Here is a 16,364-nt window from a genome sequence, read left to right as displayed (position 1 = left end):
TGTTGGAAAAGAGAGGAAGTTTTTTCTTCTTTTTTGACGGCATTCTTGTGTTCTGCGATACGTGCATTTATTCGTCTGTTTGTTTGTCCAATGTACGTGGCTGGGCAGACTTTGCAGGGTATTTCATAGACCCCTTGGTTTTCCAGCTGGATATCCCTCAAGTAATTAAGGAACAAAAGAAGAAAAGGCACACTAATCTAGGAACTTCCTCTCTGCCCAGAACGTTGGAGGCTATACACCACACCCCTCAACAGTATTTATAGGAACTCAAACACCAGACTCTGCTCTGTTCCAGTAACAAGAAGCCGAAAGCACCAGCCTGAAGATGACGAGTGAGACCTCGTCGAAACGTCGCACAGACACCCCGACTCTTACACGGGAAGACACCCGAAGACACCAAAACCTGCATATATATATATATATATATATATATATATATATATATATATATATATATTATACTGATCATGTAAACCTGCCATTCTATTGTTCTCTTTCACACACCTTCAGCCTGGCAGGGGGAAAGAAAGACATGCCCTCTTTTGCCATACTGGCTCTCACCTTCCAGAAGTATCGCCAGCTACTCAGTTTCTGTGGCACTAAAGCAATTGCTATAGTTGTTGGGGTGTATGAAGTGTTAGGGGAGGGGGTAGTATGCATAGCTGTCAATGTTTTCCTTTTTTTAAGGGAAATTCCCTTATTCCAAATAGGATTCCTCACAAGAAAAGGGAAAAGTTGACAGCTATGGTAGTATGCCTGGTGGAGGACATATCATGCTTCTTCTGGGGTAGTTTGTCCACATTTGATCCCTACCCTGAACTCAACTCTCGCCTGTGGCTCCTAGAAGTTGTCAGTATGTGACAGCAACCACACCCCAGGAACTGATTCGACTGGCCGGCTAAACCAGGTGAGGGTAATCAATGGGTCTCAGAGCCTTGGTGAGTTAGTAACTTCCTCTGCATGAGAAGACAGGCTCTGGTGGATTGAGCTGACAAGACCAACCTGGGAAGGTAGCCCATATAGAAGGAAAACTCTGGTCCTAACCTTCTGCTGCCTTGTGGGACATCTTCAGGAGAAGAAAAGGCAAAGGAGTAAACCCTACACAAATCCAGAGGGGATTCCCTGAGATGGTTGGATGGCTTCCTGTACGCTTCCTTCCAGCAACTCCTGCAGCCAGGCTGGTGCCATTAGTATTGCTCTGCTTTCCTTTGGACCACATCAGTGAAGCCGAGAAGGAGGTATTGTCATCTGAGCAGTCCAGAACCTCCAGACACACTGCCCAGGCCCGCACCCTGGGGGAGGCCACTTTGGTGCTGCTAATGCAGCAATTTGACTTCACCCTACTGCAGGCAGAGGCACATTCTATTGTCTCTGGAGACAGACAGATGCCAACAATAGCAATTACTGCTACCTTACATAACAAAGAAGACCCTTAACAGACATGGCCAGGCCTATTTATTTAATAAAAGAAACTAGATGGACCATTTTAGCAGTCATTCTTCTCTAGATTTCCATTGTAAAATCTCAGGGGTGGGACCCTGTGCATCATTTAATCCAATCTCAGTCTCATAACAATATGTTCCAGGAACAGAGTCCAGGAATCCTGACACTGAAAACAAACGCTGGGCTGAGGCCTGACTTTTGAACTGTTGTAATGCTGTGAAGCCATGACACGTATCGTGTAAGTTTAGAAATTAAAAATGGATCTAAGAAAACAGTATCTTGGGAAACTCTAGCTTTCCCACCAACCATGATCCAACATCATGTTGTTCTGCATACAAGATGGCTGATGGAGGGCAAACAAAGTTGTATCTCTCATAGAGTGACAAAATAGCTTGAGCTAGCCCCATCTGTAACTTCAACTGATCTTGTTCAGCAAGAATACGAGCCTGGTCTGGCAACAATGCACTAGATAATTAGTGGTGATTTTAGCGAGCTGGCTGCATGCATTATCATTCAGACTGTAAATTGCATTGCTTTTTCTGATGCAGAAGTAATGAGCAGGAATGATCCCAACTGAAATTGCAGTCCAATACAAGGTGTTTACATGTGAGTGCCTGAAAGCCAGTCAACACCTCATAAACAGTTTAACCAGCTTTGGGTTTATTATAATTTCAATTCTATTAAGTGCACAGAACAAGCGTGGGAGGACTGGATCTTTGTTGTATGGCTATTAACTATTTGAAATTGGGGGGTGAGGCCTGGAGGGCTGTGGGATTTAGCTTGCTTTATACTGTGTGTATTTGGAGTCTGAAAGAAACTGACCACAGTTACTGGGAGATAATTTTTATCTTGACTTGTAATTTTCATCACCCTAGATTGTTTAACTCAGGTGTGGGGGTACCTCAAGGCAAAGGTCAAAATGTGATCCCCCAAACCTCTCTATATGGCCCTTGGAAACTTCTCCAGGCCATGCTGTTTCCTTGACCACACCTCCTGACTCCAGGCCACATCCCTCATCACGCCTTCCTCATATTCTCTGAGTGTTTTTGCCCGTTTGGAACGTGTCCTTGAAATCTAAGAATCCACCATGGTTGTCTGGGCTGAGAGGGGTGTGCAGGTGTAGAAACTACCCTACTGTACGAGCGTGACATTTGCATTTGTGACTCCACCCACTTCTGCCTCTGGCTCCACCCACTACTGGCATGTGGCTCTCAGAAGGTTGCCCACATAGGAATATGGCCTTTAGCCTGAAGAATGTTCCCCAACCTGGGTTTAACTAAATCTTCTGACAAGCTGCTAGGAAAACCAGATGCAACATTGTGCTCACATCCTGTGTTTCCAATAGTTAGCAGAAGTGGGAAAATCTGGCACTGCCACATGTCATGCTGTAGTGTGCAGAGCTGGAAAAAAATCTGCACCTGCTGAAATTCCTTTTTCTTTTTCTTTCTTACATATCCGATTATCTATTAACAGAGGATGGGTTCAGCTTAAGGGCTGAAGCTGGTTCTTTCATCTTTGTGGTCCAACTCATTCCAACTTTATGATTGATGATGACTGTGAAAAGCCAAGTTCATGAAGCAAGGTCATAAGAGACTTGAATGTGACGCTGCTGGAGAGGTAAGAATGTTGACCGCGGATCTGGTTGCTACCGGAGGTTTGTTTGTTTGTTCAGAGTTATAGGCTGCATCTCTGTTTGGCATGTCCAAGGCAGCAAACAAAATGAATGCTTTGCATAGTTCAGTGCAAAGTCTTAGCAAATGTAAGATGCATCATATGGAAGATAATTCTTGATGGAAATTTAGAGCACAGGAATTGGCTGCCCTCATGGCTATTGTCAGCTAAATATATTTCCATTGTGGCAGAAATGATGTTAAACTTGGGTGTGTGGGTGTGTATACACACACAGAGAGAGAGGGGGGGAGATTATGCCAGGAATATTATTAAGACTGTAAATTACTCCATCTGGAACTTAGTATATAGCAACACAGCAAGGAACTGAATGAGAGAGAATCCATTATAAACTTTCTATAAACACTTAGCAAAGAAAGAAGAACATACACAGAGTAGAGGTTGCAACTACCATCATTTGCAAGGAGGAGAGGATCTGTTTGAAATGGCAAATCAGATCAGCTATATGAGATCTCATAAGAACATATGCAAGCTGGAGCTGTTTATGTGCTACGTATGTAAATAGTGCTTTATGCATACTCCTCAACTGTCCCGGTTTAAGCAGGACACCCCAGAACTACAGAAGCCATCCCAGATTCTTATCAGATCCTGGAATGTCCTGTTTTTTGGTCCATAACTGTGCTGCAAGTCATCTGGCTCAGGCCAGAGCGTCAGACCAAAAGATGCTAATTTTTTGGTCTTACGCTCTCTCCTGTGAGTCACCTGGCTCCCACAAGAGCTTGGGACCGAAAAACCAAGCACCCCAATTTTGATCAGTGGGATGTTGCAGGGTATGTTTTAGATCACATAAGCCTGTTAGCTACACTCTCCTTTTCCACAGTTATCCAGTGGCAGCACAGTTACAGAGAGAGCATGGAGAATCGAAACTTAGGTAATAGTCTTGGTTGTTTCTACTCTGGTTCCTGCAGTTCCTGAGTCCGCAGATTATTAGAAGCATATGAACTGTGGCTCACTAGAGCACTGAGACTCCCTGACGGCTACAAATATAACATGAAATCTCCTTTAATGGCTTTCAGACATGTTGCATGAGGTTTGGGATACAGATAACGGGCCTAGTTCTAAGTAGTGTGTACTAGGAAGTTGTTTAATTTTAGCATATTTTAAAGGAATGCCCCTTGATATTTCAGACCATTACAGCCCTTCAGAACATAATGAACACCCTTTATTTTAGAACCTTGGCTCTTAACATTTACAACCGGCTGTTAAATAAATACTGTATACTCAACTCTTTACATTTTGAAATATTACTCTGACCAGCCTAGATAGGAAGCACAACGATACCATCTTGTGGTCAGTTCCCTCAGTTTCTAATCTGCAGCCACAGAAAGTGCAATCTTCTTTTTGAAGCGTACTGATCTATATAATCTGAGGTGTGAGCTCACTGTGTAGAGAAGGCACTGCCCTTGTTGAGCTTCGTCAGGGACGGAGGAAGGGGGTGCAGTGGGGGTCGTCCGCCCTGGGTGTTACCACTGGGGGGGTGACAAAATGCCAGGCAGCACTCACCGCAGCACGCCTGAATGATACCTCTCTCCTGTGATGCAGTGGCTTGAGTGCCTGAAGGCTCTGCGCTGCCCCAAACAGTCTGTCCGCTGCCTCCCCGCCCCCAGTTGTAGGGCGGCTGAGTGGAAGGAGGCAGGCAGACACCTCGGGGGTCCCACGGAGCGTTCTGCCCCGGCTACCCCGCCCTCGCGGGCAGCTGGCCCTACCCCTGGGCACAGGGCATACGCGCTGCCGCAGGCACACTATCGGCTTGCTCTGCTGCTGAACGTAGGCATACAAGCTTTTCTTTCTGTCCAAGCTCAGGGGAAACCAAATTTATGGGTTTACAGAACAAGCCCACAGTGCTGATTGCCTGGATACCAGTGATATAACTAATCCACCTCCCTCAACAGTATTTTAAAATGGCTCCTTTAAAAAAAGGTGGGTGAATGTACAGTTGCTTTTTTTAAAAAAAGTTGCCCGGTGGTCCTCTTGAAGCATGGGGGAAGGAAAAGACAGGGGACTGTATCTGCATTTAATTGCAGGCCAGCGCATCTTTAGAATAAATGCATTGTGGAGATGGGATGGGGGGGGGATTACTGATTGATCTGAGATGAAGGAGGAAGGGGGGAAACTGTGTGGATCCTAATTTGCACATGCAGTTGGATAAAGCATCTTTAAGTACAATCCTGTCCTTGTGTATACCCAAATGGCCAAAGTTGGAATAGAAATAAGTGCACACTGTTTCATACAGTGGTACCTCGGGTTAAGAACTTACTGTATTTCTTGCTCTATAAGACTCACTTTTTCCCTCCTAAAAAGTAAGGGGAAATGTGTGTGCGTCTTATGGAGTGAATGCAGGCTGCGCAGCTATCCCAGAAGCCAGAACAGCAAGAGTGATCGCTGCTTTCACTGCGCAGTGATCCCTCTTGCTGTTCTGGCTTCTGAGATTCAGATTTTTTTTTCTTGTTTTCCGCCTCCAAAAACTAGGTGCATCTTGTGGTCTGGTGCGTCTTATAGAACGAAAAATACGGTAATTCGTTCCAGAGGTCTGTTCTTAACCAGAAACGATTCTTAACCTGAGGCACACTTTCACTAATGGGGCCTCCCGCCGCCACCGTGCCACCGGCACTTGATTTCCGTTCTCATCCTGGGGCAATGTTTGCAACCCGGAGCAACTACTTCTGAGTTTGTAACCCGAAGCGTTTGTAATCCGATGTACCACTGTACTGTGTTTAATGTTAAGGTTCTGTATTCATACCACTTCTGTTTTAATTTTTAGCTGCTGGATTTAATATATGTGGTGTTTGTACCGCTTTGAAGTGCTGCATGCCCATACATTTCAGGTTTTCGGCTTCTATCCTGTGCACACTTACTGGGAGTCAAGTCCCATTGAACATAATTGGCTCCTTTTGAACAGAAATGCACAGAATTTCATTGTTAGTGTTTTTAGACTTCACTGTGAATTTAGGCCGAGGTTGGTGGATTTTCCAGCTTTAGCACATTGTGAGCTGCATTGGGAAGCCCAGCCCTGAAAGGCAGCATGCATATGTTGAAATAAATACACACAAAAATCTCTCATGGCACCATTGGTGCATTGAAGTTACATAGTGATATTGCTACTCTGGTGTAATTCATTCAAGTCATTGAAAGTACTGGAATCTATATCCTCATGCTCCCTCAGGAGTTGGTCTCATTTATTTATTTTACCTCCTGCCTTTCTTTGATAAAATAATCTCAAGGTGACTTACAAATAAAGAAATAAACCCCAACAAACTTGAAAACATGCTGTAAAGCAAGGGAAGCAGCAGCAGCAGCATCATAAAAAGCATAGACAGAATGAAATGAAGTAGTTCTCTTAGGGGAAGAACTGCTGGCTGCACCATAGAAACCCCCTTCCTCTCCCTCAGTGTCCCCCACGTGCCCCCTAAACATTTTCTGGGGGTTGCTGCCTCTTCTCAACAGCCTCAGACAAAAAACGTATTAAAGGGCTCAAGTAGAAGCAGAACAAAAAAAAATGCCCACAGGAATAAAAGCGTTTAAAAAAGCAAACTAAGGTGAACCTGCCATAGGAACATAATGCCTAATAATGAGTCTGCCTAGCTCACTATTGTTTAAGCTGACTGGCAGCAAATCTCCTGGGTTTCAGGCAGGGAACCTTTCCCAAACCTACCTGGGACTGGGGAGAAAGTGGCTTAAGTTCCCATTTCAATGTGAACAACTTTGCGCTTCCCAAACCAAGATGTGAAGCAATACACAGGTCGCCTTTGAAAAAGGTGAATTTTGTAATTCAGTTCTCTAACCGAAGAATGCACAGGGGAAAGTGTGTACAGTGGTACCTCGATTTAAGTACTTAATTCGTTCCGGAGGTCCGTTCTTAACCCGAAACTGTTCTTAACCTGAAGCACCACTTGGGCTAATGGGGCCTCCTGCTGCTGTCGTGCCGCCGGAGCATGATTTCTGTTCTCATCCTGAAGCAAAGTTCTTAACCTGAGGTACTATTTCTGGATTAGCGGAGTCTGTAACCTGAAGCGTATGTAACCTGAAGCGTATGTAACCCAAGGTACCACTGTATAGCAATGCATTCTTATGGGGTGGGAGGATTTCTTGTAAAAATGCTTATATTTGGCAAAATTGAGTACAAAAGCATAGGAGAAATGTGCATGAAAACGAATACACACACACACACACACACACACACACACACACACACACATATATATATATATATATATATATATATATATATGAGAAACCCACAATGGGGCGAACTGAACTTAATTAGAAAGAATGAGAAACGGACAGAGTTTTTCCATCCCTATCTGCCACAACCCCTTCCCTAAGTCTTTGGGGTTCCTTCATGTATGTGTCACAACTGAAAGGATCCCTTCGACAGGGATGGACCTTGGCATCTCAAATTTCAGTGGCGTTCTGTGCGACACCCAAATCTGGCATGCACACCCCACCTCTTGCCTTCCAAGGGGTTTCATAGTTGCAGCGTCTGCTGTAGCGCCCCAGAACCTCTGCACCTGGTGCGACTGAACCAATTGCTTTCCCCTAGATCTGCCCCACCCCCATCCCCACCATCTTGGTAAAGGGACAATGAAAGGGGCCTCAAAATTAGTATGAACTAGTGAAAATCTCAAACAGGTTACTTTGGAAGGAGGTGATATGCCTGGGATATGGTAGTTTTGTTGTTTTAATTTTTGTGTTTTGTATGTTAAAGCACCGTGTTATTATCTTTCCTCCTTTGTAAGCTGCCCAGCAAATTTAGTTGATGAAAACCTAATTTTCAAACAAATAATTGCAGTAGCTGCTGCTGTGCAAGGCAGAAAGATCAGATGGGTTGTTGCTGAAGGTTGTCTAGTTAAACAGAAATAACACGGGGTTAATGTAAAAGGGATGAGGTCTATTTTCTGACCGCTATTCATCCACCCATAGGAAAGACACATTACATAACAGAAACATTCTCCGGCAACTCAACGGCACGGATGCAAATACTTTCCACACACCGAGTCTCTAGAGACTAATTATTTTTCTTCCCTTTAGGCTAAGCAGATATTCTTCATCCTATTCAGGTGTTACGGTTATTGTTTTCAGAAAAGAGTGTGGGCATCATGCAGTACTTTATTTTGACAGGGCAGGGGGAGGTTTCAGATCACACACAAAGCAGCTATGCCCACACGGAGAGCCACGTCATCTGCAAAAACCAGCCGTGATAATACTTTGCATTCATGTAACCTAACCAGGGCCAGCCCTGTCATGGAAGAGCAGCAAATGCTCAGTTATTTAGGGAGCAATCCTATACACAAGGCGTCAGGGCAAAGCAATCCAGTGTCCAGGAAACCAAGGGAAAGTTACACCAGACCCAAACATCGCGCAGAAGTGGGGCTTTGGCTGGCTGAGCTGCCCAAAGCCTGGCAGAGGGAAAACAAGCCTTTAAAACACTGCTTGACTTATGCCACCCTTTTTTCCATTTTATGTCAGGTTGCCAGGTCATGTGACTGAGCTCAATGGGGTTAGGATCCTGCCTAAGCCCCCCACCCTGGTCCTGTCCCTACCAAGCCCCAGAATACCCAGTTTTCAGAGCTCCCCAGCAGGCTCAAACGGAATGGGAAAGATATGCTGCCATGTCTCCAGCTGAGCTTAAAATGAGGGAGTAACTCCAGTGTACCCCAGCTGCACTGGAAACCTCCCAGATTTGGTTTCCCCTTGAATAAGGAAATGCAGCAATGGGGAACTCTTCTCCCCAGTTGAATTTCCCACCTGTTCTGCTCCTTTCAAGAGTGCGGACAGCCTGCCTGAAACAAGGTGGCCATTCTAGCTATGCCTTCTTAATTGTTCTGGAGCCACCTAGCAGTTAGCAATACAGTGGTACCTTGGGTTAAGAACTTAATTCACTCCAGAGGTCCGTTCTTAACCTGAAACTGTTGTTAACTTGAGGTACCACTTTAGCTAATGGAGCCTCTCACTGCTGCCGCGCAGCCACCACGTGATTTCTGTTCTCATCCTGAAGCAAAGTTCTTAACCTGAAGTACTGTTTGTGGGTTAGTGGAGTTTGTAACCTGAAGCATCTGTAACCTGTATAATGCTCCCAACCTCTGGCCAGTAATGCAGTAGGAGTCCGTGGTGTAGCCTTAACAAGAGAGGAGCAGGTGTTTCTGTCTCTATCACCAACCTCTACAACAAGAAAACTGCAAAGATTTTAGTGCCTGGCAAGATGAAGTGAGCTCCCTGCAGTGACTGCCCTCACCAGAGTCTTTAAAGGTGTTTGCTGTTTACATTTAACCACCTGAAGTTAACAGAGGCTTTTGGAAGGATGCAAATCTCTCCCTAGCAACCTGGGGTTTTTGGAGCGGGGGGGGGGGGGTCTACAAACGCACACAAAGAAAGACCCATGTCCATATGAACACACAGGCTCCCACCTACTCTCCTGTGGTTGTTATTATTTTTCCAGCTCTCATCTGGAGACCAACTGCAGCTTTCAGAGCTTAGGCCTGGCAGCCATGCTACCTGGATTTAGACACGATGCCTAAGAAGCTGTGATTGATTGCGACTGTAGGATAGCTGCTTCCCTTGTTGTCTCAAATGCCTGCTGGGGTTTTTTTTTTTGGAAAGAAGGCTAAATAAAGGAGAACCAGAAGGGTGAAGCAAAAAATATAAACCACATCACACTTTCTCGGGCTCTTTGTTTTGACCAGCTGTAACACAGCAAAGCCGGACATGGGTGGCGCTGTGGGCTAAAGCCTCAGCGCCTAGGGCTTGCCGATCGAAAGGTCGCGGTTCGAATCCCCGCGGCGGGGTGCGCTCCCGCTGCTCGGTCCCAGCGCCTGCCCACCTAGCAGTTCGAAAGCACCCCCGGGGGCAAGTAGATAAATAGGTACCGCTTACCAGCGGGAAGGTAAACGGCGTTCCGTGTGCGGCTCTGGCTCGCCAGAGCAGCATTGTCACGCTGGCCACGTGACCCGGAAGTGTCTTCGGACAGCGCTGGCCCCCGGCCAATAGATGTGAGATGGGCGCACAAACCCCAGAGTCTGTCAAGACTGGCCCGTTCGGGCAGGGGTACCTTTACCTTTACCTTTAACACAGCAAAGCCAGAAAATGATCCTCAAATGTGGGGAGGGCAGCCGAAGGCAGCCAAACTGAACACCAGCTTTCTAGCAACAGCTCAGGGGCTTTGCTTGGTTTTTTCTTTGCTCATAACCAATACTATACTATTCTGTCCCTACTTTTACTACTGCAAAGAGCAATTTACCTCCTAATCTAGTTAAGCACAGCCACTATGAGCCAAGGCCAAACAAAACCATACACAAGAGACATACAAGCCAATTTCCCTGGGCTGGGTTCTCTCTCCCTCCATCCCTCCCTCCCTTTGTCAGTTTCAGACCAAGACTTGGAAGGGGAGAGGCAGTTTAACCCTTTCCCCTTTTGCCACTGGTTCACACAAAATGAGGCTCTCCCCAAGTGGCTTTTTCTTCCTTTGAGGGAAAATGTTCAGGGCAGCCATATACCTTTTCCCTGGCAGGCAAGAAAGCAGCTGGGGGCAGGAATTTAGAGGCCAAAAAATGGCAAGGAGGGGAAGGGTTAAGCAGTTCTTCTGCTCTCGGTTGCAGCCTCAGTAAGCAAACAAATAAGATTAGGAGGGGTTCCCACATACTATTTTAAATTACTGGTTGCTGATTTCTTTTGCTGATATTTTCCTGCTTGTAAGCTGCCTTGATTATTTTGTAGAAGGAGGGACCACTCTGACCAAATCTCATATAATAAATAATAATATATCAATCAAATAGCATCAAAAATGGCACCCAGATACTTAGAATCATAGAGTTGGTACCCTGTGGATAATCTAGTGAAGTCCAACCCCCTGCAATGCAGGAATATTCAGCTGTCGCAATATGCGGCTCGAACCTGCAACCTTGGCCTTATCAGCACAACGCTTTAACCAAGTGAGCTATTTTATCTGTAACTTGAGAACAAAAACCTGCCCTGTTGTTCTCTGTTCTCTTTGATAATGGATGTATGAGAAAATATTTCTAAAATGGCTTCTCCATAAAGTAAGTGTTAAAGAACCCTACTTTGATGAAGGAAGACTATAAATAAAACTAATAAACAAATATGTTTGCTTTGAGCTTCTCACTCTAAAAACCTGTTCATTTCTTTCCTCTGAGATCCTGAAAGGGCAGTTTAATTGAGGTTTTGAAGCATATTTGCCGGTAAATGGACCCATGGAATTAATTGCATGATCAAATAAAATCTGTTCTAATTAAAAATATGTTCATGGCTGAGAGCTTTGTCTATCTTTCTCTCCTGCAGAAAAATCAGCTTTATGCTACCACTAAAGACTTTAGTTTTTAGTGTGGTTATCAATAAAATGGTCAGACCCAAGTTTCACATGAACAGCATACTAAGGATTTAGTGGATCTTCTCTAATTTAGTGATATATTTAGTTCTGAGGACTTTGTATGTTTGATATGTGTATTTTCATACTTCCCTTCAATCATATTCCCAGAGTGGTTTGCAAGAATGAATGAATGAATGAAAGCTTGCAGTCCTAGGTCCACTTTACTGGGAGCATGGCCAGGAATTCAATGGAGCATTCTTTTGAGTAGTCATACATACAGTTTCACTCTAAACATTAGTTGTTTTGAAAGATGGGCTAGACCCTAAAAATTGGGATATTTAACAAGGCAACTGGAGAGTTGCCTTGGAAACTATTGCACAGGGTGCAGGCACAAATGATTAGAGGCATGCATGGGTAAGCAGGCCACAGTGGAAGTAAGATTAACCCACAAAAAATGTGACAGTGGTGGGGGACTTATGATCCTCCAGATGATGCTGGACCACATTTCCCATCATCCCTGACCATTGGCCACACTAATTGTGGCTAATGGGAGTTGGAGTCCATCTGGGAGAACACAGGTTTCCCCATCCCTGATATACAGATATGATGAGAAAGGGGATTGGTCTGATTCATGGAGGATGAGACTATCAAGGGCTACTATTCATGATGTCTATGTACTATCTCCAGAATCAGAGACTCTGAATCCAGTTGCTTAGGATTAAAGCTGTCTGCACATTTGTCCTGCTTATGGGCTTTCCAGAGGCATGCAGAACAGATCCTGGAATAGATAGGTCTTTGGACTGAGTCAATGGTGCTGTGCTTATGCTCTTAGTCCTTAGAGGAGGGCATTCTCTATCATTATAGAAGAGCCACGGAAGAGAGTAAGGGCCATTTCTTCTTCTCTAATGGAACTCACCCTTCTCCCCTGCATAGCCCCATCAGGCACAACGCGGCTCGTAGAGGAAATGGTGCAGGGTGTTTGCAACAAGCCCATAATAAGTGGGCTGTTATTCCCAGTGGATCTAGTTCTTGAGAATTACAAAAGGCTTTAAAAAAAACACACTGGTGGGAGGAAGGGTTATGCTCGATGCAATTAGCATTCAATTCCACAAGACACTGCTGAGATGAATAGCTGAAAAACATGTTTTTAAGAGATTACATGTCACTTATTCCAAATGCTGTTGTGATTAAAAACTCTGGGGCAGAGCTGTGCATCCAAATATATACCCTGAAAAACATGTGCTCCAACATTCTGCACTCTCATATACCTGCTGTATGTTGCTAAGCATCATGCAGAGGCATCTCTAACACAAAGTTTGGTCCAGTGGCCAATTAATTTGGGGTATGTCGTTGTGGGTAGCAGAATAGGAAGGGATAGCAATAATAAGGTAGGAGGCATAACTGACCAATTGGGCTAATCCATCAGGGAGTTCCCCTCTGCAAGCCCCACTGAAATGAACTTGCACAGCTTGAATTAATTTCATCAAGGCTTGTGCAAGCAGACTTTCTGGGGAATCCTGTCCTACGCCAAGCAGATGGGACAGCAATGCCACAAGTTGCCTTTTCTGCTGCAGGCACAGAATCACTTTAGGGCAACCTTGGCACCACAAGATGGTTTGCGAAACTGTCAAGGCTGGATTTGGTCCCAAGAGGACTCACCCCACAGTTTGACGCCAAACCTGAGGGCCAAAGCTCCTTAGGAAGGTCCACCCTGCTGTAGGACAGCACTGAAATTGAAAGTTATGGCCATCTGTAGAGGCAAGCTAGGCAAAGTGAGTACTACTGGCCCAAGGTCATCCAGTGAGCTTCGTGGACTGGTAGGGATTTGAACTTAGCCCTCCTAGTCGAACAATTTAAGGCTGTCATTTTCTTGCATCACAGTCCGTGTCCTGATACAGTTCTCCCACTTCAGCCTAGCTCCCAACTTCTGTCTATTTATACTTATTTATCCAATGCAGGCAGAAAATGAGAACGAACAGAACTCCGCCAACATATCAGCCATTCTCAAGATATCCAGAGAGGGGGAGAGACAGGGCAGCTCTCACGTAGGCAACAGTCAGGGCCCGAGATACTTCATGGATTCAGGCCCAGTAATTTTCCAGTCATATGAGCAGGGCTGTCTTTAGCAGATGCGGCGCCGGGGTGCAAATATCTGCTCAGCGCCCCCAAATTACTATGGATTGTGGGAGGGGGCAAAGCTGCACACTGCCAGCCATGGGGGGGGTGCAACTCTCCCCTATGCCACTGCAAGAGAGCAATCCCCGCGGAGGCCTGGGAGGCAAGCTACACGCCCGTCAGCCATATGGTTGACGGGGCACAGCTGGCAGGCATGCAGGGAAAGGGGAGGCCGCAAGCAAAGCCACACAGCTCCCCCACTCACTGGGTCACCCCTGAGAGGCCAGCGCCCTGGCGCAACAAACCACTAAGCCATATGGAAAAGACAGCTCTGCATATGAGAACACAGAGGACTGAACTGCCCTGGGGCTGTCCAATCTCAGTTCCTTTCCATGGCAATGGCAGGTAGATGAACAGTGTGGAGTTTTCTAGGGGCACCAGTTCCTGAGGGCTGAGCAGCTTTGGGCCCTCTCAATATCTTTTGGGAGCTGGGGGACCCCAATGTTGAGGAGGCAGAGAAGGCTGTGTGCAGAGTCGAGTGCAGGGCCGAGTATGATGTGGCTCCACTCGCCGGCTCCTTCTCTTCCTCCTCTGCTGTAGAGGGGAAGGGGGATGGGAGCAGCCTATTGCCAGTGGTGGCACCAGGAAGAGGTGGAGGAGTATGATGTCACACACGACGTTGCCTCCGGCCATCGCCCTCACAAGCTGGCACCTCTGGAGGTTTCTAACAATCAGGTAATGGGTACAGAGTGTGTGACAGAAGAAAGCATTCTCTGTCATAAGCAAGATAGTCAGAACTGAGGGAAAGGAAGTGGCTGTCTGCTAGAGGTGGGGGTAGGGAGATGAAGCCCTTCATTGCACAAGAGCCAGTGTGATGTAGTGGTTAAGAGCGGTAGTCTCGTAATCTGGGAAACCGGGTTCGCGTCTCCGCTCCTCCACATGCAGCTGCTGGGTGACCTTGGGCCAGTCACATTTCTTTGAAGTCTCTCAGCCCCACTCACCTCACAGAGTGTTTGTTGTGGGGGAGGAAGGGAAAGGAGAATGTTAGCCGCTTTGAGACTCCCTAGGGTAGTGATAAAGCGGGATATCAAATCCAAACTCATCTTCTTCATCTAAGTTATTTATGGAGTTTGCAGCCTCCTTGATAGGTCTATCAATGCCTCTTAGAAATGAGAGGGACCAAAGAAAGGAGATACAGGAATCAACACAAAAATGAGATAAAACAAGGGGGTGGGGGTTGCTCAATTTTCTTGGGTTGCTTCCAGATGGGGGCTCATTGTGTGATGGCTGCTCTTCATGCATGCATGCAGGGTTTTTTTGTTTGTTTGTTGCAATATCTACAAGTCCTTAGTATCAAAATGCCTGTTTGTATATTATTCCCATTTAATATGGATTTAAGCATTTCCTGAGGAAATCTGCTGTATAAGAAGCCTGCGCCAATGACCTGTTTGCGATAAAAAGAAAGTTAAGAAGAGTCCAGCGGGATCAGATGAAAGGCCCATCTAGTCCAGTATCCCGTTGCACAGTGTGGCCCCCCAGCCCCCTCCGAGAAGCCCAGGCAGGACATGAGCACCACTCCCCTCTCCTGCTGCTGTGCCCCAGCAACTGGCATTCAGAGGCATCTTAACTAGTTGTCATTAGCCTTCATAAATTTCATCTAATCCCCCTTTAAAGCCATCTAAATTGGTGGCTGTCACCACATCTTGTGGAAGCGAATTTCATAGGTCATCCGTGTGCTGTGGCAAAAAAAGTATTACTTCCTTTTGTCTGTCCTGAATCTCTCACCATTCAGCTTCACTGCATTACCCCAGGCCTTAATTTTAAAATGGGGGGGGGAGGGAGATTCTGCACCCTCTTTTTCCATAGCTGGATCATTCTGCTCCTGGAATTTGTCAGGCAAGTGGGTGCAGGGAGCATAGGCCAGAGTGTTGCTTTAGGACCAGTCTTTGCAGATCATGGGTACCATCAGTAAGAAAGAAGCCCTAGTGCATGGGTCCGCAAACTTTTTCAGCAGGGGGCCAGTCCACTGTCCCTCAGACCTTGTGGGAGGCAGACTATTTTTTTTGGGGGGGGGGATGAATGAATGCTCCACAACTAACCCAGAGATGCATTTTAAATAAAAGCACACATTCTACTCATGTAAAAACATGCTGATTCCCAGACTGTCCGCAGCTGGATTTAGAAGCTGATTGGGCTGGATCTGGCCCCCGGGCCTTAGTTTGCCTACCCATGCCCTAGTGGTCCCCAGAGATCAATGAAGAGCAAGGCAGGATCAGGACTGCTGGAGTGAAGGTCAAATGCAACAACACATGGTCCGCTGAACCAAAGCAAGCATCCAGACACATGGCCAGGAGGCCCCAGCTTCTGTTTCTAAGTATTTATTTTGAGAGACAACATCCTATTTACCTTTGTTTACATTTCTGCTCATCTACTTCTCACAAAATAACATTTGCTTTTCTCGTTTAAACTAGCTAACTCATTGGCAGGATGCTGAGAGGGTTACCTTCAACTCAAGTAATGTGAGAACTGGCCTTCAAGCCTTGTTTAGGGAGTATGAGGGTGGCTTCTATTTCCACTTGACATTTCAAGCCCTGGGAACCACACAAAACTTTGCCAGTGCATTTCAATCCATGAGTTTCATGGCCGAGCTCTATAGTCCTTTCGGTGTGCGCACGTGTGCACGTGCACAACATGCTGCTCGTCTCAGCTAGCACCATTTTATGCCCTGCTTTTTCATAGGTCTATAGTTTCAAAAGCCAACTGAAGTGCAGAAGAGAACACAATCATTTCCACTGCT

This window comes from Podarcis vaucheri (assembly GCF_965113315.1).
Source record: "Podarcis vaucheri genome assembly, chromosome: 10".
Classification (NCBI taxonomy): Eukaryota; Metazoa; Chordata; class Lepidosauria; order Squamata; family Lacertidae; genus Podarcis; species Podarcis vaucheri.
The sequence above is the reverse complement of the archived record's forward strand: the minus strand, read 5'-3'. Positions refer to the sequence as shown.